The 24624-nt window shown below is 45.2% G+C and overlaps 1 protein-coding gene across 4 annotated transcripts in view; it reads left to right on the forward strand.

Annotated features, from left to right (window-relative positions):
* Positions 1-3100: 3100 nt before the first annotated feature.
* Positions 3101-24624, forward strand: part of ORAI2 (ORAI calcium release-activated calcium modulator 2) — a 280814-nt gene continuing 259290 nt past the window's right edge. Inside the window, exons 1-2 of one of the 4 annotated variants that reach the window (XM_069614992.1) lie at positions 3102-3949; positions 18619-18824. The gene's annotated coding sequence lies outside the window, so the exon portion shown is untranslated. Of the gene's footprint in view, positions 3950-18618; positions 18825-24624 lie in introns of all 4 variants that reach the window. The other 3 variants (XM_069614991.1, XM_069614994.1, XM_069614993.1) reach the window with 3 other exon arrangements.

Below are 24624 nucleotides of genomic sequence, written 5' to 3' on the forward strand. Positions count from 1 at the left end.
AGAACCGCTTTGCTCTTTAAAGTTCATCACATGGAGTGAGGAAGCTGTTTCCCTTCTCCCTTGCCTCTGTTTTGCCCTCTACGGCAGCTGGTCAGTAGCCCCATGAGCCTAACTGCAATGCACGTGCAGATGGCAATCACTAACAGATAGCACACCCATCAGAGCTGTTCTGGTTACAGTGTCACCCATTCAGGGTGAAGATCAGGTGAGAACAGTAATAGAAGGTTGGCCTAAGCTCTAGGTTTCTGGCCTTGCCTTTCACTCACATCAGCCACATCCTCTCCCAACCGCCCCCAAGCACCCCCCACCTCTACACTACATAAGTAGATGTGATATTGCTTCATGGGCTCTCTTCTAATGACTTGTCATCCACAGACCTCTTCAAGGCATGCCCACTTCTAGCGCAAACATGCAGAGGTTAATGCAAACACACAATACAGGGCCTTGTTCACAGAGCCTTTTCCAGTGGGATTGTGCCATTATAAAAACACTTCAGTGAATCAGGCCCATCTGCACAAACTAAACATAAACACACACTAAATACATTAAAGAGTGTCATACACTGCAGGGACAATTCCCTAGCCCTTTCTTCGACCCCAACAGAAATCTTAATGACATTTCAAAACTAATTAATTTTGGATGTTTATGCTGTTTATATAAACAAAAAAATAACACAACACAATTCCGAAATATATTGGGCTGACCCTTTCCAGCTCATTCATTCAGTTTCTCCGGATATCGTATTTCTCCGGCTCTCCTACATCACTTATTCTCTCCAACGCATATAGTTGGAGGTTTGGTCCAGCAGAGGTGGTAGTGAGCTACGCAATGGTTAATTTATTACACTTCCTATCCACCTACTGATGTGGTGCCCAGCGGGCACCACATCAACCCTAAGCAAAAGACCCCCGTCGACCCCACCCCATGTAGTCAGTGCATGCATAGACTCCACCTTCTTTGTCCCACACTCCACTGCCTTCCTTGCGTATGCATCTATACATGATTGTCACTGCTCTCAAAGCAAAAGCCATCAGTGCCCTTTTAAAACAAATTTAGGAGTACCTTTAAATTGGGTAATAATAGCAGCTATTTTTACAGCGCCTGGAAGGGGGAGGAATCCAGCGTGGAGTGCTACATAAAAACCTGGTATTATTATTATTATTGGTGATGCTTTTAATACAATCACATCTTAATTATAATACTCCTGATGCTCGCTAGAAGAGTATGCTGAAAGGAAGGGTTTGCCAATGCCCAGCTACGACTGTACTTTAAGGAGTGGTATTATGGTGTTCCAAGGTTTATTGAGGCAGGATGCCAAGTATGGGTCGTGTGTTGTGGAGAGAGTGCACTACATTCTGATGGGAGGGGCTGCAAGCTGCTCTGCACACTATGGAGGTTGCTGTGCAGAAGCCGGGCAGGAGCACCTGAGAAGTGGCTCGTGCTCATGTTCATACCGATGCCAGAATGCATACCAAGATAACTGCTAGCTTTGAGACAAAAGGAGAGTATGTGCTGTGTGATATGCAGACATTTGCCTTAGTGAGTGTCAAAAATAACACCACAAACAGAGAACACAGTCACTGCAAGCCTTAAGTAGGTGGTGCACAAGGGGGGTCCAGGATTTCAGAGGGGGGGGGGGCAGGCCCCTCAGGACCCCGCTAGTGACACCACTCATTCGACCCATCAACTATCTGGCTCCCCCAACTCTAGCTGATAATGCACCCTCACTCACAGACAGCGACGGAGACTTGGAGACAGTAAGAGGAAGAGAGTGCAGAGAGCAGTAGAGAGAGTGCTAAATCACTCATTATCAGTGCCTTAAGTGGCCCGACAAAGTGAGCCGGGGCTCATCAACGAGGTGTGGCCAAAAAGCGGTGCAGGGGTCACCTGTTGGCTCGACGGCCTAATGGGCAACACGCAGCCCCACAAGGCAGCCCTTTGTAGAGATCAGCACTCTCTCCCCCTGATGGGGAGAGGGTACTGATCTCTGCATCTATTACCTAAAAGGATGCCTGGCAGGGGACATCACCACCTTAATGCTGGTGCTGCCCCTCACCAGGCATTTCACAAGGTGCAGCAGCCCCATTAAGGCTGAGAAGGGGAAGCTGCTGGAAGCCAAGGCCTTTTTTTCTCAAGCCTGAAGCTCCAGCAAACGAGCGGGAACTTCAGGCTTTAGAAAAAAAGGTCTCAGCTTCCAGTGGCCTTATCTTTTCTTCTATAATGGTGGCACCAGCCCATGGGCATCTCTTGATTAAAGGGATGCCTCGCAGGTGCCAACACCACCATTATAGAGAAAAGGAATTTTTCTGAAGCCTGAAGCTCTCGCACATGAGAAGCCTTGTCCTCTAGCGACAAGGGGACATTCAGCGGCTCCCTTGCATGACACTGCCTGAATCCCATATTTCTGAGCCTGCCTGGGCTCTGGTCTGGGTAGCCCCGGCCCACTTAAAGCCCTGCTCATGATACATTGGGTACTGCTAGCGTGTTACAAAAGGCTTAAACTGCTGAGTGTCCAAGCACTGTAATAACAGGTGCTCATTATGCAAACCTGTAGCAGATGAATGCAGATCTCTACTGTAAGCATACTAACCCACTGAACTATCGCGCTTACTATAAAACATATTGTGATTATGTTATGCGTTACATTCTATTAAGGGAATATAGCACTACTTGTATTCAACCAATCTTCGTGTTTCTACAAGGACTGCCTGGTAAGTGCTTTGTGAGACGGAGGCATGCCACCCACTAAACAAAGTGTCCAAGTCAAGCTTTGAAACAAAGGCGCAAACAGGTGAGTGGAGATCTAAGAAACAAAGGGTCCGGCAATCGTGAATTAAAATCCAGCTGTGAAGTAAAGCACCGAAAGCCTTTGAGGCTGCAACTGCTCCGGCACTGCCCGCACAGGGCACATAACGCTGGCTCATCTGCAAGCAGTCAATCTCCTCCGCCAATGACGACAGGGTTCCCAGAAGGTAGACACCGCAGCTCGTCCTATAGGAGAAGGTCTTACATTCTGCGTGCTCAGAAATTCCCTGCATGGTTCGGCACTATCCCAACCCGTCTTAAGCTCGGCCCACTTAGCCCAAGCATCCTCTTCCCCATCGCCTCTCCCTCCCATGCTTTCTCCCAGGGTCACGTGCTCCCTTCCCACGTCACTCTCAGCATCCTCTCCACTTCCTTCTGCCAAAGATGCGTCTGCAGGGATGGCTGGCCTGTTGATCATCACAGAGAGCCCCCGCGAGACGGGAAACTGCAGATTTAGGAAGATACGGAGAACGACTGCCCCTGGATTCATGGGATTTTGTGGGAAAGGGCTTCCTCAAGCGAACCGGTGAACCAGGGTCCTGGAGATAGACCCACCGAGGGTTTTTGAGGAACTGCACATACTGGGGGTATTTTGCTGCGCCGGGTAGCATTCACAGAGTCCCCAAGATACGAGACTTGTGGGTACAATGACCTGCGGATAGAGGGGCCAGTGATACGGGGGCTGTTTCATGCGGCTAACGGGCAGCAAGTGACAAGAGGGACCTGGGATTTAGAAAGCGCAGCTACGGGATACCTGTGGCGCCTGGGGACTGTGATGCAGAGAGCTAATTCCAAGCAGGCGTTTGCGAATAATCGGAGACCGGGTGACAAGACTCATCTTTGAATATATGAACGAGGGAATGAGTGGACTTGTGGATACTGGGGGTCTGTGGAGAGGCTGGACCGTGGAAAGTGGTAAGAGGGAACGCCTGAACCTTGGGGCGTCGAACAGTGGAGACCTGCGGGTACTGGTAACCGAGGACACGCATGACTTGTTCATTCATGATATACGGCTGATACTGTGAAGCTGCGGATACCAGGGACTTCAGATACGGAAGGACCTGCGGAAAAAAGCGAACCATTGGAAAACAAGTATCGTCTGATACGGAGGACCCCCTGCCGGTAAAGGCTCATCCTGCGCAGGGTGTGCGTTCTGCTCCTGTGCCCAGGGAGGTGTGGGTGGAGGGTGGATGAGGGTGCGCGTCTGGTGCTGTGTCTATTCGGGAGCAGGCGATGGTTACTGAGGCTCAGTTGCTGGGACGCCCCTGTGCACTCACTGTCCCCGAGAAGTGCACTTTCTGGAGGCGGGGCTGGTGTGCCCATTTCCAACAGGTGGGCTGCAGTGCCTCGGCCCCTTGGTGTGGTATTCTGTATCCTGGGGCCAGGAACGTTAACAGGGAACGTTTATATTTCTGCTTAAATACTGTCTTCCTATATTGCCTATATTTACAAAAACAGGCTGTGTTTATTGCCAACCAATCGCAGGAGGTACCCGTTTTAAAAAAGCAAGCATTGGCAAATGTCAACAGTTTGGGCTTTTGTGTAGGCATGTGAAAACCACTTGCCAGGCATTGCTATAGTGGTATTAACTGGCCATTGCCGGTAGCAGGTGCAAGTATCTGGGCATCTAATATCAGTGCCTGACAAATGTCTATTACTTATAACCAAACCAAAACTTTTGGCTTTGCCAGTGCTTGTTTTTAACAGGACTTCAGTGAAGAACACGCATAATGCTTATACATCTAGTGGCTGAAGCCAGACCTGGTTAAGACAGTTTTATGACACAGGTAGCGTGTTTACAGCTACAATTAAATCATTACATCTCAGAATACTGCTTTGAAAAAACACTGGCAGGCACCTTGAGTGAGCTAAAAGAGTTCACATGAGGCGTGTTTTGGGTGGGAGGGGCAGAAAGTGGTCGGTAATGGCAATAGGGATTGGCATGCCATGGGCAGTCAATGGGTGGACAAATAACCAAACAACACCTAGAAGCTGTGTGTCCCTCCTCATATGTCTTTTCTCCTTATCTGTACTCCAATGGCAAAGTTTCTGTTTATAGGGGGCGCTGCTACTTAATAGTGCAAACTAAAAATAACTCCAAAGAAGTTTTAAACCTTTTTTTCCTGTACTGAATGCAGCTAAAAAGTTTGGTATGGGTACAAGAAAAGGTGGAGGTAGGGGACTGTGCATTTCTGATGGCTGTCTTCTCACCCACCACCCTTGGAATGGAAGGCGCAAATGTGCCGTAACTGAATCTTTTTTCATTTAAAAAATGTGTAAAGTAGCAGCGGGAAAAGCTACGTGCATAAGAAAATAGTCCATTTAATGGATGAGAATATGTGAAATGTAATGTATATAGATCACCTGGAAGACCACTTGAGGTAATGTAAATTACTGCATTCAATATTCCCATTGGTAAATCTGGCAAATGTATGAATGCAGTTGTAAGAAGATCTGAGATCCAAGTGTATGTTAATTATACCTACCACCGATTGCAGTAATACAAATAACATTTTATTGGCTCTGTTGGAGTTTTGGATAAACATACAATTTACACCATTTGTGTATTCACATTTTTACATAAATATGTCAAGATCAATTTATAATAACTAATATAATAGACAGTGGCTAAAAGTATAATTTGAGACATTGGGCCTCATTACGGTTTTGGCGGTCTGGAATAAAATGCCAGTAATTCCGGCACCAGCATTTATTTTGGACCAGCAAAACATAAGTTTGCCAGTGGGGCTCTGATGTCCTGGCAGGCCAGACCGGCCGGTAGATCAGGCTCCTTCTGGCAAATAATTGCTGGAATCATTGACATCGGTACTACCAGTGCCAGTAATTCTGGCAATCTCATCCCATGGAGTCCTATGGGAATGGGAACTTACTGGCAGTCTGCTGCCTCTAATATCCCGGTAATACCGGGATATCAGGTGGCGGGGGTGGCAAACCTATAATGAGAGCCACTGGGCCACATTCCGACTTTGGAGGTAACCACGCCGCTATTTGCGGCATGGCTGCCTCCAAAATCGTTCCAACTCCGCCCTGATGAATGGAGTAATTACCAGTCCATTCCGAGGTCGGAGGGACCGGTAATTCCCCATTCACCAGGGCCATTCCCATTTGAGCCCCCATAGGGCTCAATGGGAATGGGGAAGGCGCTAATAACGGTACAGTAAATTACGGTACTGTTATTAGCACTAAAGTCCCTTTGCGGGTCCCTTCCTTAACGCCTGCTAAAAGCAGACGTTAAGGAAGGACCCACAAAGGGAACTCGTAGTAGGGCAGTAAGGGTTTAACGTCACCGGTCTTGTTACCGGTGACCGTTAACCCCTTACTGTCCTACTCGGAATGAGGCCCATTGTCTCTCAACGTGAGGCACAATGAGCAGCAGTAACAGGTAAAATATGACTATTAAAGAATCAACAGCAATGACCATCTCATTGAAATTTGGGTTATGAGTTTATACATAGCAGGGACCAGGCAAATGAGGCAGGGTGACCAGTGAGTGAAGCAGACCCATCCAGGGAAAGGCAGAGTGATAGTGAAAGAGGCAAGTCGACCAGAGAATGCCAAGAGGTGCAGGCTGATCAGTGCATACAGGCATGACTAGTGGACAGAGCAGGCAAGCTGAGCAGTAAACAGGGCAGGCCGACCTGTAGAGCGAATGATGCATGAACTAGTGAATTGGTGGGTTGATTTTTAGATTGGGAAGCTTGAGCAGTAAATGAGGTATCTTTAGCAATGATATAAGCAGTGAATGTGGGGACCAGACCAGTGAATGAGGGGGTCTTAGCAGCGAATGGACAGTGGCATAGGGCAGCAAATGGTGCATGGGAACCTTGTGATATTTATTTATTTATTTATTTAGTTGATAGCGCCCAGACCCACAAGTGTCACAGCGCTAGTTCATATTACAGTTCAGGCAATACAGTCGTACACTACAGGCAATACAGGCATGATATGGTAGTACAAGCACTAGGCATATTTGTTGTACAGTACAGTTTTCAGCTTTTTTCTGAATATGAGATATGAGGACTCTTCTTGGCAGCAGGGCGTTCCAGAGAGTAGGAGCTATAACAGTAAAGCTTGCCCCACCTGCTCTCTCTCTGGTGGATGTAAGTGTTACAAGAGATAAGGTAGGGGGGGGGGGCGTAGGCAGCGTGGTTTGGCAATTTTGGAGATGTACCGGTTAAGTCCATCCTCCCACAGTATGCGTCAAACAAACACATTTAGAAACATTGATTTCAGGTAGATGAGTGTAGCACATGATTCATACTTATTTTGCTTTATGTCTCATCCCTGATTGCTTTTTTAGGGTAGTATTTTACCATTTCAGGTTCTGATAAGCTTATCGGTTACTCATGTTTTCACAGAGATTCTGTCACAGTGAGGTAGATTCAGTGTTCCAGATAAGGTTGGAAGTGGGAGTATTTTACTCTCTATTTTTTAAAGTTGGGAGTAAAATGATTTTTTTTACGAAGTAAAGGTGCAAGTCCAATTCCCAATAAGAGTATTTCACGAGCAAGTAAAAATATATCTTAACTGAAAAACTGAAATGTTTTTGTTATATTTATTTCCTTGCACCTAGCTATTTATGTACATTAAAAGATACATGTTTACTTCTTCCAATCAGGGAGTAATAATCATAGTTTCTTCCTGTGGTAATACGTGCACTACGGATACACACAGATCCATGGAGCTGTGAGGGTGAAAGCAGGGGCACACAATTCTACAGGGCTTTTTCCGCTTTGTTCTTTCAAGTATTTTTACTCTCTGCTTTTACTTTTTGGGAGTGAAAGCGGCCGATGCACCTCTTATCTGTAGGGCTGGGTAGCTTGGCTATGACAACCTTCCTTTGCTTGATTTCTTTCTCTCCCTACCACCCACTGCAATGGTGCACATCACTTATAACTGAGAATGTGGAAAATACATATACAGTTTTAGCTCAATAGTGAAGCAAAATAAAAACTATAGTAGTGGGATCAGGGAGGGAGAAAGTGGCGGCATACCAAAGCCCACAGGTGTTTCATGGGTGTATCCCTTCTATGCTCTAGTTTTCATGCCAACATATGAAAAATGGCATTTTCAGGTACATAGGACCACCATTTTTAAATACATTGGCATGGAAAACATATAGGAGTTGGAGGGGTAATTGTAATCAGAGTGTGGGCAGGAGGGGTAGGGTGTGGGAAAAACAGGGGTATTGGGGGTGTAGGCGACCATTATCTCATCCTACATTTGTGAAAATGAAGGTTGGGATAATGACGGTTATGACTGCTGCCTAAACGCACATCCATGCCACAGCCACCTGTCCTCAAGCACTGCTCACATCACAATAGGATGTAGGCACGGGAGGCAAAATGACCGCCCACAGAAGGTAATCCAAAGGAGAATGGGGGATATCGCACATCTCCCCACGGGACCCAACTCTAAGAGACCCTTGCACCATCATAGATGCAAGTCACCTGTGATAGTCACTTGCTGCACCAATCCCTGATATCCCACTTCCTCTGACAGTGGGTCTGTCTGCTAGTTGGGGAGCAGGGAAGGTAGAGACGCCATTCATGTACACCTTTTCATATGCTATGCTTGGTCCTCCTTTTTTGTCTACCACCTGGAAGCTACTGTCTAGTGTGGGAAGGGCAATTTAACCAACGGGACACAGAGCAGTCATTCTGTGGTGTGTCTGTACTCCCTGGCCCACCCACGTACTCAGACCCACTGTCAGTAGCAGCAGGGAGGGGAGTGGGCAGAGTGCAAAATTCCCTTACTGCAGTCCCCAACCTGGCTCATCTATAATGCTGGCTCATGGAAGACGAGTGCAGCAACGCTGCTCGGGTTGCTGGGCTGTGGATTTTATGATGATCCATGGCTCGGGATGAATACCTGGATATTAGAAAATTGCCACTGGCAAGGGGATGGTTACATGGTAATTTCAGGATTGGTCCTGACAGTGAGTTGAGTACGTTGGCACTTGATGGTAAGCCATGGCAGTGTGCGTGCGTGCATGTGTGTGTTTGTGTACCTGGGCATTTGAAGACATTCCCTGGAAAAAGGTTGACTACTAGGACATATCATGGTTTTTCGTGGGCATTGAGTTGCTCTACTTGGGCATTTGATGGCAATCCCTGGCAAAAGAGCGAGTTCATGGCCATTTGATGACAATCATTGCGAAATGTGTGAGGTTTATGTTAATTTGTAGGCTATCCCAGGCAATGCACAGAATATCTGATCACTGTTAATGGGTGTTTAAAAAGGTTTGGTACCTGAGCTTTTGATGGCAACCTCTACTGATTGGTTGAGTACCTGCACATGGAACTCATTATATGGTGTTATTAACCCGTTCCACTAGCTACACGGGGGGGGGGGGGGCAGGGTAACGGCCCAGAAGCCTGAGTTACCAGCCCGAACAAAGCAACAGTGGTTAACGAGGTCTCTGGGATGTAACCCTCTGGTGTCTTTTCATTCATTGAACAGGACACAGCAAACGTCCCATTCAAGGAATGACAATACTTTGCCAAGATGGTGCCATAGTTGTAGAAGGCGGGGCTCTGTACGGAGCATCTTTTCCATTACCAGGGATGTCCGACAAGTGAGACAAAGTGAAGCTGCTGCGGCAACAATCAGGTAAGTGGGGCAGGGGAGCAGGGTTGGGAATAGTTAAAGAAAACTGGGTGCTATTATATTGGTTAATAGTCAGACATTTTTATTTTTTTATTTTCTTATTGAGCATTTGTTAGGCGCCTAAACAACAGAATTTGGTTTCCAGGTGCCACAAGCCAAAGTGAGCAGGGAACAAGGGGAGTGTATAACATTGGAAAAACATACAATTGTGGTGCTACTAGGCCTCGTGATGTTCAGACCTGCAAGTGCAGTGCAGAGAAGTTCAGGAGATAGGCACGGGCGGGGGGTTAGGAGAGGGAGCAAGGAATGGACAAGTGCTGGCGGGGGCCCGGGAGGGAAGTGCCAAGGGGAGCCGAGAGAGGAGGCCTGAGGCTAAGTGCTAGGGCGGACGAGTTCCAAAGGTGGGATGCACAGCCTATGGAAACTGTGGCAGCAAGTTATATTTATATATGAATGCAACTCATTAGTAACAGATATATGCCTGCATACACAAGACGCATGCATTAGCTATGAATGATTCACATTAAACTGTTTTAAGTTATGACAAGGCGCAAACTATCTTTCACTATTTTTGCTCTTGCCTGATATTTATCATCCGGATTTTAAGTACGCTGCTTCTGGGCCATGGGGAATCAGTGCTGTTTCTGATCCGAATGTTTCAGTGTCACTCGCCTGCCGGTAATCTGGTTTGTACCAGGTGTTGCCCTGCCCTGTTGGCTTTTCAAAGGAACTGGCCCTGTACTTCTTCTCTTAGTATAACCGGTTTGGCCTCTGAAAGCAGACCCCTTTCTTCCCGAGCTTCTAAAGAGGCCACAGCCTTTCTTTATTTCCCAGGGGCTCAAAGGTGCCCTGCCAAGCCCAAGACACCGGAGCACAGTGGCGTGATAGAATGCAGCCGTGCATTCTTGACAACTTGATAGCTGCCAGCCAAGAAAGTATGAAATGCACAGCACATATTTATTCAAACTAAACTGCTTTCGCAGCCCCACACACCATTCAATTAAGTTGCCATTTTCTGACCAATGGCCTTGGGGAGGCCGAGGTCTCTATTGGGGGCCGCCTACCCCTCCCCCCCCGCCCCTCCGGCCCCCTAGATAGTGCTGGCCCTTGTTGGGTCCTGCTGTGTCTGGGAAGGATGTCGTGTCTGTGATCCGGGAGGTGTGTGTTGGAGCTGCGCCATCGTTCCTGGCAGCCACGCTCACTCTGTTTCCTGGTGCGCTCGTGCCTCTGTTCCAAAGATTCACGTGCCTGACTAACTCTTGATCACAGTGATGACTGGCCAATCTTTAAAATGGTGAAATCTAAATATCTTTCTGGAACCACCGTGAGTGAGCCCACACCATCCCAAAGGAGCTGAGAAGGGTTCTCCACAAACAATGTTTAAAGGACGAAATATGGTGCAATTTATAGCTCAATTTGTGGAAGAAGTTGGACAAAGAAAAATAGGATTTATAGGCAGTTCTGTTTGGGAACTCAGGAAATATTCGAATATTTCAGATGCCATATACATTGTATGGGCATTTCTTAGCAGCGTCTAATGCATGTGCCCATGAGGAAAGTGTACAATGGATGCAAAGTAGACAATCCTATATAACCCCCTGCATGGCGTGGAGTGAGTCAATCCAGACAAATGCCTTTGGTGCGGTTTTCACCTCACTCCTGCTATATCACCGCTTGGCGCTGCACCCCATCGAATACAGCAGAGTCCCACAATAAATTCGTTCCAGCTGTACACATAGCTTTTCCGTCTTTCTGTGTTCTCAGGCCTTCTAGATCCTCTTATCTATCCTGTCCTCCCTCTCCAGTGCTGCTGAATGATTATTCAAACTCCTCCTCTGTCCTCTCTGACATGCACAGTGCTTTGACGTCATGAATTATGGCAGGCGGCGCTATGTAAAAGCAAGATAACATTTGTGTTCCACATCACTGAAACAGTGCCTGATGCTGTATACCACTACTACACTGACACAAAAAAGCCAATCACAAGCCAATGGAAATGACACCAATTTTAAAGATTATAGCAGGAGATCTAATGCACATTACATTTGCACACTGCAATTGTTGCAGCCTTTTGGAAAAAATACGAACTGGACCATAGAGAGTTAGCCAATTGCAGATCAGTGTCCAACCTCCCCTGTTCGGTCAAACCGATGAAACGTACTGTGAAAGCTAGATTTGTATTAAGAATAACTCTGTGCTATGCACCAGCCAAGCTGGTTCCTGCTGCATTCAGCTGCCAGTTGGTGGTGGTCTCTGTGCTGGATGACCGGTGATCCCAGGTGGATACTGTGGCAATAAGCCACGAGGTGGCGGGCCAATACCTCCTCAGGTAATGTCCCAGGGGGCATTACTTCGGGGCGGTATTGGGCCGCCACCTCGTGGCTTATTGCCATAAGTACCCCAGCCCGTTAGACCGGGGTACTAATTGCTTTTTTTCTGTTCCTTTCGGGACAGAAAAAAAAAAACGGCAAAAAAATGGCCGCCGCCATGGAAAGGGAAAACGGACTACGTTTTCCCTTTCCATGGCGGCCATCGGGAGCATTCGCTTCTGAGACCAGAAGAAAAAAGAAGGTAAGTGGGGTCGGGAGGGCGGAACAGAGGGGATGGGGAGGAAGAAAAAAAAAAGAAAAAACATACCGCGGTCTCCGGCGGGGGACGATGGAAACCTCCAGCCGTGTGGAGACTCGGAGCAGGGATGGCCCCGCTCCGAGTCTCCACATGGCTGGAGGTTTCCATCGTCCCCCGCCCGAGACCGTGGGATAGAAGGTAAGTTGGGAGAGGAGGGAGGAAAGGCTGGGGAAAAAAAAAAATCTTACCTGCGTCCCCGGCGGGGTACGAAGAAAGCCACCAGCCATGGGGAGGCTCGGAGCGGGGATTGCCCCGTTTCGAGCCTCCTCATTGGCTGAGGGGCTGCCACGCCCCTCGCCGGGAACAGAGTAGCCGGCACGCACGGCATGGACGGGAATACCGTGTGGTATAGCTCGCAAATGAGCCAATCACCACACAGTATCCCTGTTCAGCCGCGCGTGCTGGGTACTAATGGTGGATACTGGTGTTGGGACCAAAGATGATCTATTCAGCTTATCGGCCACCTGACCATGAGTGTCTGGTGACCTTGCTAGAACAAACTTGTCTGTAGAATTCGATTGGCTGAAATTAGATCAATTCTAGCGGATAGCAACCAGGCCCTTATGAGTTCCACTTTCAGGTCCCTCTTTGTGAAAACATACTGTTTCATCCCTCACGGATCGACCCTCTCGCTGTTAATGTGTGATGTAAGTATGAATCCTTTGGTGCGACTTCTGGAAACAGCTGGAATCTATTTCATATCTATGCCGAGGATGCTCATCTTATGACCAGACTGAATCACATGGAGAAAGAATCCCACACAAGGTTACATGATTCCTTTACCAAATCCACTACTGGATAAACTAAAAAGGGAAGCCTCATAAACAGAGGCTTTAGTTGTCAGAGGACCAACCGACTATGCAATGTTGCTCAGAGATCTGGCCCAGAGAACTATGCACTTGACCTCTGCCAGTCTCTTAGGCTAAGGACCTGGTGTTCTCTGTTGATTGTCTCTGCATAGCCACACACATTGCTGCTGCAACCAAGGGAGGATTCTATTCTCTGCAACGGCTGAACAGGATTTTGCCATATTTACCATTCTGCCACAGAATGCAGTCAGTGATGGCATTAGTTATGCCGAAAAGCACTCTGCAAATACTGTCTGCCTAGACCTTCTGGCCTATCTTCTGAAAAGACTGCACGGTCTGAAGAATGATGCCCATCTGCAGATGCATTTTGGCTGGCTGGACGACATCTTCCTAGCCCTTGGTTCTCTGCATTGGCTGCCAGTCCAGATTAGGATTGATTCCATGCCATTTTCGGTCAAGGTAGAAGCAATGTAGTGACATTGTTGCCCAGATAAAACACATGGGGTCTCGTTATGAGTTTGTCGGTAGAGTAAATCATTTCAGTAACTCCATTACCAGCACTTTTTTTTTTGGTGGTAATGGAATTACCAACATTTTTAACTACACCGTCAAATTCTGAGTTTGGAGGGGAAGTGGAGGATTCACCACCTGCAAATGGCTTGATATAAATTATACTCTTTACCGCGGCAGAATTACCGCTCGTGGAAATTATGCCAAAATCCCCATGGAGTCTTATGGACTCCAGAAATGGGGATGTCCACTGCTTTGCCACCACTCGCAATCCCATGGTAAACCCATTGCAACGATTTCCAGTAACATTAAATGATTTTGCCACTAATTCAGTGGATTTACTGCCGAAATACCACAAATAAGTAATGAGGCTCGTCATCATGTCATCACCACAATGGCATAATTAAATCGTATAGCATGATTTTCTGGGGGCAATGTACAACCAACAACATTTTCGCAGAAAATGGTGATCCCTGGCTCCATAATGTGTAATCCCGGGATTTGTTGAGTTTGATGATACATGTTAGGCTAGAGAGTCAATGTTTTTCAGGATTTACAGTTCTGACTTGGTACATCATTCAGGGGATGTACAATGCTACTGTGCCTACACATGTCCCTTATGGCAGACTTGGACACTGTGATTGCAGAGACAAACAGTCTTTTCCACTGTCCAGTGGAGTTACATTACTTAATAAAAACATCTTAAATAATAAACACAGACAAAGGCCCAACCAATGGAGAGTCCCGTTTGTTTTCACCCGCAGACTCTCCCTTACTTTATTTTAAGCATTATGATGTATCTGTGACCTTAGTGTAAGATCTAAAGTTTATTCATGACATGTACACTTTGGTTCAATGCAGAAGAAAAGAGTGGGAAGAAGAGTCTGAGGGGCAACTACATTCGGTTCTCTGGGGAGAGCTACATTGGATAGCCAAAGGAACATACAGAAGGAATTCTCTCCTTTACCCTCCAGGCCATGCTAACATGAATAGGAGCCTGATTCTGAACCTTTAATTGCTCAAAGAGGGAGGGAGGCTTGAGCTCTCCCAAACCTATTCTTCCTGGAAATGGAACCACAACCTACATTGGACAAGATTGTCACATACAACTATGACATCTAGGGCCCTGGATGCAGCTTATTTGTAACACAGTCATCAGTCCTGTCATATACCTCTAGTAACTACCGAAACTGAGGGTAACAATTGCAATACCGGTTTGGCTCATTAAGCAGATTGTCAAGCTGGCATCCATATTGCCTCAGAGCATCCCTGTACCACGTCCACTGCTCTTTCAACTCTTCTTGTCTATCTTTATTGGTCCAGAATTGCACATGCTACGTCCCATTGCCCCGTGGTTTACCCATTATTTATTTGTGTCGTGCAGTGTGCCAATGCAATCTAAGGGCCGTTTCAGAGCATGCAAAACCAAAATAGAGGGAGCCAGGTGAGGGCTTTAGACTTATCTCAGAGAAAAGGAAGGATTTCTATGGAGTGCCTCACGTGGATGTAGTTCTGTGTTTCAAAAGGAGGGGGGTATTGGGAGTTTTCACAGCTAAATGCCTCCCTCCCAGATATGTTATTGCAAAGCTAGCCACGCGTAGGAGGACAGAGTCAGCAAATCTGAGGTATCTTGCTGGTTATTAGTTCTTGATTAGTTTTTTGATGTAGTTTAGTCCTTGGTCATGAGTGCCTCTGTTGGTTAGGCAGAGAAGCTTGAATTTGATTAAGGATGCGATGCATATCCAGTGCATTTGGATGACGGTGACGGCTGAGGTGTGATCATGTGATTTCAAATGAAAGATAAGCCTTGCTGTTTAATAATCCCATGCCACACCCATTGCCGCAAAGCTGGCAATGCCATTTCCTGTGCACAAGCCCACCCCTGACACACACACAACACACACAAGTGTGTGTATCAGTGTCCCTTGCTATGTTCGACAAAGGAAGGTGAGATGGGCTGGGAACCAGTCTTCCGCCAAAGTTACATCAACCAGCGGGGGATCACTCCCTTCACCAACCCCACCCACATGTTCCCTTGTGCATCAGGCTATGGGTGGTGTCAGTTCACTAATCACACCCCCAGTTTGTCACAGGCAGGAACTGGAAAGGCCCTATGGGGTGCTGCTCTGTGCACCTCTGGCCTATGGACTGTGCATTCAATGCGTGTAGATGCCCTGCAAATTGAACGCCAGCACATTGGAACTCAAAATACATTACAGAAAATGTATGGAGGCCACAAGAAGGGTCTTTGCAAAAATGTACACATGGTTGATATGGACTGTCCAACTCTGGACCTCGAGGGCTGGAAACCTGACTGGTTTTCAAACAAGCATTCTCTGTATAGTGAGCAGTGTGACCCAAATACATGACATTTGCATCCTGTAATTCACAATTTTTTATACAAGACTAGTCTAAAAGCCTGTGTACGTGGGATAATGTGTGTAAAGGAAGACATTTTCAGAGTGTGCATATATTATGTGGTGTATTTTAACGAAATTTCTGTTAATAGAAATAAATGTGTAAAGTATCTTGCTCCTTTCGCATGGAGAAGTTTTAACCTCAAACAAAATCTCACAGAATTAATTCAAAATTCAACAATGTACATACTCCTATTTGCGTAGTCTTGTTTACACACACACTATAATCTGAGTTTTACCCCTGTGCTAATGTTGTTCTTGTTTTTTGTATGTTTGTTGTGCCCTAAAGCTCACGGGTCCATGGCCTGCGCAATACACATTTTTAAAGTAAAGTAAAGTATACGGCCAATTGTATCTGCTGCTCATTGTATTGGATTCCACGTACATGTTTTGGAATCAAATATATAATTTTGAGGGGTGTCAGAGTAATACAATTCACGTACTGCATGATTCGAAGTAGACAAGAGATCATAAAATAATGTAAGTTGAACTCAAATAAAGTTTAAAACGTACATGATTGATATACTAATACATGCTAAGAAATATTACAATGAATAATTAAATAATACAGAGGACCTAAAAAAGTATTTTATTTTGTAAGAGAAAACGTGCTTAATCAAATGAATTTATTTCTGTTTATGCGTTTAAAAAAATGAAAATATTTTCATAGTGTATGCAATTTGAAATATGCTGTTAAAGTGGTATCAGCATTTTCTCCAGCTAATTGTATGTTATCATTGTTGAAATATACATTTTGTTCGCCTGGAAGACGAACTTGAAGTCTTATTGCTGTATATGTAAGGCAAGAGCTCGCTCTAGCGGTGATAACAGGCAAATCGAGCAGGACAGCTTCGGACAAACATACTTCTGGCCTTTTATAATATAGTATGATGATGATGACATTCATACCGTATGTGACTTTTGTCAATGCATAACGTTTGGTGAAATGATTTCTGATGTTGTCGCTAGTGGCAGTTCCCAGACATTTTCTGAAAGAGAATATCTGGGTGATATTGTGCACACCAGAGGCAATGCAAAGTTAATGCACTTTGTATTGAGATGTTAATAGCAACCAAATGCGCTGCTCATCGGTCAGGGCATGTGGTTGGAGGGAAGTGGGCAAATGGAGTCTTTTGTTGATGCCCACAGTCCTTGACATTGTTTGATGGCCGGGGAAAGATGGGTTCAAGCTGCCTGTGCCTGAATCCTTCCGAATGTCTGCAGCATTTTTCTTCGGTTCGCATTCCTATGATTTTTCTGATGTTATCATCTATGATCTCTAACTGTGCACCTCATGTCTTGACAGTTTTGTTGCTGCGTTGCATATGGCATCTGTTGCCATGAATGCTGCTGACTTGCAAATGCAATCCTTTTCCGAGGGTCTGTCCTGATTTACAGAGAAATTGCCATTGAGGAAACATGACTTAATCAGATAAACCTCATGTGTCGGTGAATTTAAAGGACACCTGGTTTGGAAACTCTGATTGCTCTGTGGTTTGCCAATTGTGGCTGCTGCACAGGTGTTCACACTCTTTGTGCTGTCATTCAAGGCCGAAGCTCTAGTTCTGCTGTGCGGTGCGTTGGTCAGATTTTGACAGATTTTGTCAGATTTTGACAGTCATTTGTTTCATATTCTCTGTAAACGGAGTTTCCTGGAAGGCCTCTCTTAGGTCTTCATCCTACTGTAGTGTGGATTGGAGATGTTTAGTAATTAGGGTTTCTTGTTCTCAGTGTTCAGGTTTGGTTTCTTCCTGTAGTGAAGTTCAGTGTTCTTTAAAAAGGAAAGAAAATCTGTGTATAATAGCCACCATCCATGCTTCCTCCGATTACAAAAACATCAAGGGCAACACTTTTCTTTCAAGTGGTTACAGAACAAATGTTTCATTTATTGTATACCATGCATATGTCTTTGGAAGCAGTAGTACACCATCACTACTAGAAGTGAAATGTACACAGAGTACTCCGCACTCTCAAGAGCTTTCTGAAATACCGAGGATCTCAGGGGGATTGCAGAGCAGGGGATGCAAGCTGTGCCGGCTGATAATACAGGGTGTTGGTAACTTTGCCCCTTGACAATATAGGGCAGCTTGACCTGCTACATCTGAACCTTCCTTTGAAAGTTAACAAGGGAATACTGCCATGTTCCTTGAAATAACGAAACGTTCAGCACTCACAGCATTTACTACTGGGAAGTACTCCAAGCGCTCTTTTATTCAAACAATGTGAAATCTGAGTAGCCTGGCTCCTGTGAGTACGGCCAGTTGTACTCCAGTAAGTATCAAGCGGATCCGCTGCCATACGTGCAATCATCAAATGATCCCAGAGATGTCAACTTGCCCCATGTCTGATGCAGTGATCAACCCAGGACTACAAGTTCTTCCTTGCATTCTGGTACCTGTAGTCCTGCTTTCATATTGCAAGAGCAAAACACGCATTAGAATGCAAAGATGCAAACAGTACAGGGCAACCATCACAACAAGCATGCAGATGCTTGAGATCTGGGTTTACCCCTTCCCTAAACAGTTGTGTAGAATGATTAGCAAGGCATAGAAGATGGGTTAAATAAAGTTATTATGCTTAAGCACTACTTCCCTTTTTTAGGCAATATAGAACAAATATACTGAGCACACCACAAGTTAAATTGTCTTTCGGTGTTTCTGAGTTGTTAAGTGGCCTAACGTCATCAGTAACAGCCTTATCCTTCCCCAGACTTTAGCATGCTGTGACTTGTAGTTCTGTTTGTTCATATCTGCAAAGTTTTAATATTATTTAAAGCACAACCAGCGCTTGTTTTTCACATTCCACCTTCACTTCTCCAGGCTCATCCCATTACATCCCCTCTGCCCTCCTAAAAAGCCCGGGGTTGACTTCATCATGGACCGTGTGACTCGGAAGCCAAGATATTTCCCAACCCGCTGGACAACCTTGTCCGGACGCCTGTCGAGGGGCAGTGGATAAGGGCAATTTTCCTGTTTGCCCGGCGCCCAGCACTGCTCTGCAGCCCCAGAGCACCAGGAACTAGAAGGTAAGGGACAATGCAACATTCACTCAAAGTTTATACCTATGACTCGCCTCCTCGTCAAAATTGAATATTTTGATTCCCTTGACTAGCACCACTCTGATATCTGATGTTTTTCCATTTTACCTCTATTCATCTCCTTATTAATGTTCTGCTATGAATTTTGATGCTGTGAGGTTTCACCACACTTGAGTCTTGCTGCTGCTGGGTTTCTCTACATTTAGGTCTCTTTGTCATGCGGTTTCAGCACATTTGAGTTTTACTGCTGTTAGGTTTCAGTGTATTTGAGTTGTTATGCTGTTAGGTTTCAGCACATTTCAATCTGGCTGCTGTTAGGTTTTCTCCACATTTGATCTTTGCTACTGTGAGGTTTCACCACAATTGGGTCTTGCTACTGTTGGCTTTCTCTACATTTGGGTCTTGCTGCTGTAGGTTCAAACACATTTGAGCTTTACTACTGTGAGGTTTGACCACACTTGAGTCCTGCTGCTGTTCGGTTTTTCTACATTTGGGTTTTTGCTGCTGTGGGGTTTCACTGTACTAGAATCCTGCTGCTGTTAATTTCCAACTCATTGCAGTTGCGCAGTTTTTTCTGTAGTTAGGTTTCAACACATCTGAATCTGGCTGCTGCTAGATTTCCTCTATATATGAGTTTTGGTACTGTAAGATTTCACCACATTTGATGCCTGTAGCTACTAGGCTTCACCACATTGAAGTTTGGTGCTGTGGGGTTTCAACTCTTTGGAACCTTGTACTGTACGTTTGCACCATTTTAAGTTTTGCTACTTTTGAATTTGATCACCCCGAATTCTGCCACTGTGAGGTTCACACCATTTTAAATCTTACTGCCTCCAAACTCTGTAACCTTGATAGTTACTACTGTGAGATCTGGAAACATTTCAGACTGTGTTACCCCTGAATTATGCTTTCATGATGCAGGTCTCATTTGTGCTCCACTGCTGTTGACTATCGCCACCTGGTAATTCAACATTGTGGGGTTTGCACCATTGTGGCCCTTACTGCCTCTACATTTCCACCATTGGAATTCCGATACCATGATAATTGGATCATTGTGTTCTGCTCCTTCAAATATTACCACTCTGCGTTGAAACCCTCTGGGATACCAATCCTCTCATGCTCTGCTGCCTCAGAATCTCACCCTTTGAATGTGGCTACCATAACACCAATATTATTTGAGCACCACAGCTTTTTAACATTGGCACTTCGCCACTCTGGTGCACCCCCTCTGGGAATGGGCCGCTGGGAGGTTTCAACACTTCTGAATTTACTACTGCAAGACCCTCAGTTATTGTACCGACCTGATCCTACACAGCTTCAGAACTCTCCCACCAAAAGCTGTTCCGTTTTACTCCTTACTGTTTTACTATTTATACTATTAAGAACGTTGGTCTCTGCAGCACCCGAATAGGGACCCACTAGGACAGCTCTGGTCTCAATTCCTATTGTGATCTCGATTAGTGACTTACTTCCATTCCACAAGGCTAATTTCCTTCATTTATACAGCATTCAACACTGACCAATAGCTCTAAAATAAGAGTTTATAAATAGTGGAAAAGGCAGGTCACTGATCACACAGCCAGACACCATTCTTACGCCTCCTTCCCCCCACCTTCCGAAGCATTCAAGAGATACTATGAGACACTACGAGTAGCACCTTCTTCCTGTCCCTTAACTATGACCCCTGCCCTCATCTATACACGTACCCCCTTAACGTAGCAACACAGACCCTACCTCTTTAAAGAGGCTCTGACCACTGCCTGCCCTTCCCAGATAAACTCTCAACCTCCATCCACTCACACCCTCTGAAAATTCAATGGACACCTGACACACAACTCTCCTTCAACATTCCTTCTCTTGCCCGCTGCCAGAACACATGCACCCTCAACGATCAAACATTTCCAACACATACAACCACTTACCCTCCATTACTATTCACGCAATTCTAACAACAATCCTATTTCCCCGTCTAACCTCTTGACTAAGACTCAATTCCCCTTGCCCTGCTAACACCTTACAACTCCACCCTTCCCATTGATATTAATTTTCTTCCCAGAACACCCCAACCTTCTACCAAATCCCCTCCTTCCCCCTTAACATCTTCCATCACCCATCAGACACTCCCCCCTCTCCACCTCCGACTCTAAGACATTCTCCTCCTCCTTCTCCACCTGCCCACCCCCTTTCATCTACCTCACCATCACCGCCCACCCATTCTCCTCTTGCTCCCACATCTCACACCTTCACTCCACAGAACACCATTCACAACTTCCACCCTGAACACGCAACCTCTTCAAACAGCATACCCCGCCTCCCATCCAGGGAGGAACCCCTCAGCACAACTAATAAGGCTTTTTCACCCCAATAAGACCCTCGCCATGCATCTCTAATCAACATGCGAGCAGTTGTTGCCTCCATCCCCTACTCGGCCGACCCACATACTCTTACTCACATGCCTGCTCACGTAACCATCTCTAACTTCAGTTTCTGGTTTACCAAAGCTCTTGACTCCATCTTGCCGTCATATCCTTCTCAACCAGTAAATTTCATTCTCTCAGATGTGTCACTCCAGCCCTTAAATGGAAATCTTGAACCATACCCTTGAGCGTACATAGCGATTATACACCCCTTCACCCAACAGACTATCCTACGCCTCCCAGCTCAAACTCTATTCTACACAAGTCTGCAAAGCCAAAAAATCCTATTGCAGGAAGAGAATCTCCAAAGCCACACACCCAGCCAGGGAACTCTTTAAGCTCATTGCTGAATTCAATGCCCCTGCATGGACAACCAAGTCCACCCGCTACACACTATCCCTTTGCGACTCTCTCGGACCATTTCCACAACAAAGCTAAAGAGAGACACACCTCTGTCTTCTCTAAAATATAGAGCCTCCTCCACTACCCACACACCATCTCATACCCAGCAACAGAACCTCCAACTGCCCTTCCATTGTCTTCTCTTTCTCTCTGCTCGCACCCCCAGGATTTCTCAAACTACTAACACGTAGCCATCCATTAGGCTTTCCAGGAGACCCATGCACCCCCCAGCTAAGAAATCTTAACATTCACCTGTACTGAAAATCTCGCACCATCCATTATAAACTCTTCACTCACTCCCAGCATCTTCCCAGCAGAATGTAATTCCTCCTTCATTAGGCCCATCCTTAAAAAAAGCTTCCCTCGACACTCTTGACTCAACCAACTACAGACCCATCTATAATAACTACTTTATAGTAAACTTGCTGACTGAGCAGCTTACTCACAACTATGCCTCTTCTAAGACTCCAACAAAATCGTAGATGCTGCTCAATCAGGACACTAGGAGGAACAGAACCCTGCTTAGATTCCATCTTAGATGATCTTAAAAGACACATCGACTCAGATGGATGTGCTGCCCTAATCCTGCTCAACATCTTGGCAGTATTCGATACCCTGAACCACTTCATTCTGACCGAGAGACTGCACAATCTAGGCATCTGGGATACAGATCCTCCGCCCATCTCCAACGGACCACAAATCATACATTTGCCTCCTTTCTCCTTGGTACCCCAGACTGTCCCCCACGGGTAGTGCTCCAGATATTTTTTTGAGTTGGGAGTTTTGTACTCCCTATTTTTAAACGTTGAGAATAAATGCTATGTCAAGGGAGTAAAAAGATGTTTTCTCCTTCAAAAGGGAGCAAAAAGTATGCGACATCCAGCCGGTGCAGGAAAAAAGTTAAAACTTTATTTTAATTCATTATCCTACAACAATCGTTGCCTTTGTAATGGAAAACTAGATTTGTCACATTTAAACAGATAAAGCACAGTGCACAGTAGCACAAGCAGCCTCCTGTAGATGGAAACAATGAGCCCTAACACTCTGAGCTTCCCTTGCATGCAAAATAAGTAGGCACAAAAGCAGCATAAGCTTTTTTACTGCTTTGCTCACGCATAACAAGTCAGCTTGAGTATGAGCCGGACAGCCTTCCCTCGCACAAAACGAAAAGGCAAATCAGGACAACAGCAATGCAAGCTTTCATCATGTAGAGCAGGTGGAGTGGCTAAGAGCCAAGTAAAGCAAGAGCAGAATATTCCCACAAGTAGAACATATAAGGAATTGGTCTCTGCAGTAGAACCTCCCTTACATAGAACAGGTGTAATATAGGGTTCAGGAGTGCACACTCCCGATCTAATATGGCAAATGCATGCCATGACCGTCAGATCATCATGCTTTCCTCACATGGACCAGGTACATCGTGGGTCTCAACAGCGCAAGATTACAACGTATAGAACAGATAAGTCGTGGGTCACACTGGTAGTAGTTCCCATCACAAAGAGAACAAACTTCATGGGATGGAGCAAGGCAAGCACCCCCACACTGAACAGGTAAACAATAAAGGGCGTCAGCAGTCCAATTTTCCATCACAAAGAACATGCCCAGCATGGGCCTTAGCTATCCAAGCTCCTCTCACATAAAATAGGAACAGCATAAACAGAGCAGTAGGAGCACCACCCACATAGAGCAGGAACAGTTAATTGCATTTGCAGTGCAAACTCCTCCCAGATGGAACTAATAATGTATTGATAGCGACTAGCCCAAACATGTCAGCTAACTCTGCTTCTGGAATCAGAAAATCGCCACATAGTAGGAATTTTGTAAACTGTAATAAGAAGGAAATCCACAATTATTTGAGTACCAATTCCTAGCTGCCATACAGCTGCTTTATTTTCTAAACCATATAACAGAAGGGGTGTTATTATTACAGGATGATAGGTCACTCAGTATGCCTTTCATTATACTTTTACAAAGGTCTGCACCTTTGATCTGTTCTGTATATATTTTAATTTGTAAGCCCCAGACACATCTGGTCAATTACATGGTACAAGCAAACATGACGTGTAATATGTGTTTTAAGGTCTGGCAGAATTGTTATTTTTTTATACGAATAATGAAAATGCCCTCATTTCACAGCACTTGTTGTGATGCAAAAGTGCAAAGGTCAGTGTGCAATGCTAAAATCTATTTTTAATGTCATGATCAAATGGTGGCTGGACCACGTAAACCTTACATGCTTCAGAGGTTAGAGAAATTGACTATCTGTTAAAGGTAATAATGAATATAGTGCTTGGAAGTTGGACAAACTCTTCATGAAGCGCTACAAAAAAATGTAAATGTGTAGCTGGATTACCACTACAGGGGTATCTTTTGCAGTGTTTCTATTTCAGTTGCAAATGTAAACCATTCACTTGTGTTTGTTTTGTAACCACACTTGTAATGGCTGGAGAGTCAGTTAGGTATTGAATATTTTAATTGTAGTTTTGAAGATTTTTATGATTGACCACATTGACTCCAAGTTAAGGTTGAATGACTGTTTAAACTGAACAATGCAAACTCATCCTTGCCCCAGATGAGGTTTTGAGATGGAAGTATTGTACACTGTTTTTATGATTAGAGTGAAAATTAAATTGTAAGAGTAAAATGAATTGCCCTTGATATGAATAGACACACGGTATAGCTGCATCTTGATGATAAATGCACACTACACTGGAACTCTGAAAAAATATGTTTGTGCAATGCAAGTATACATTCACTGCAAAAGGCATAATTTATTTCCTATACAAGATACTTTCCCTTTGCAATTGTAACCAAGTTTTCCATCTTATAATTAATATCCTAAAATAGTTTTAGAAAATTCAAACATGCTCCTCTCCATGAACACATACAGACACAAAACATCAGAGGTTGAACAGAAAGAAACCATTTCTTATCGTGCACTGCACTGCTTTCTTTCTGACTTGCTGCAC

This window comes from Ambystoma mexicanum, chromosome 9 (genome assembly GCF_040938575.1).
Source record: "Ambystoma mexicanum isolate Mex_15411 chromosome 9, UKY_AmexF1_1, whole genome shotgun sequence".
In the NCBI taxonomy this organism is placed as follows: Eukaryota; Metazoa; Chordata; class Amphibia; order Caudata; family Ambystomatidae; genus Ambystoma; species Ambystoma mexicanum.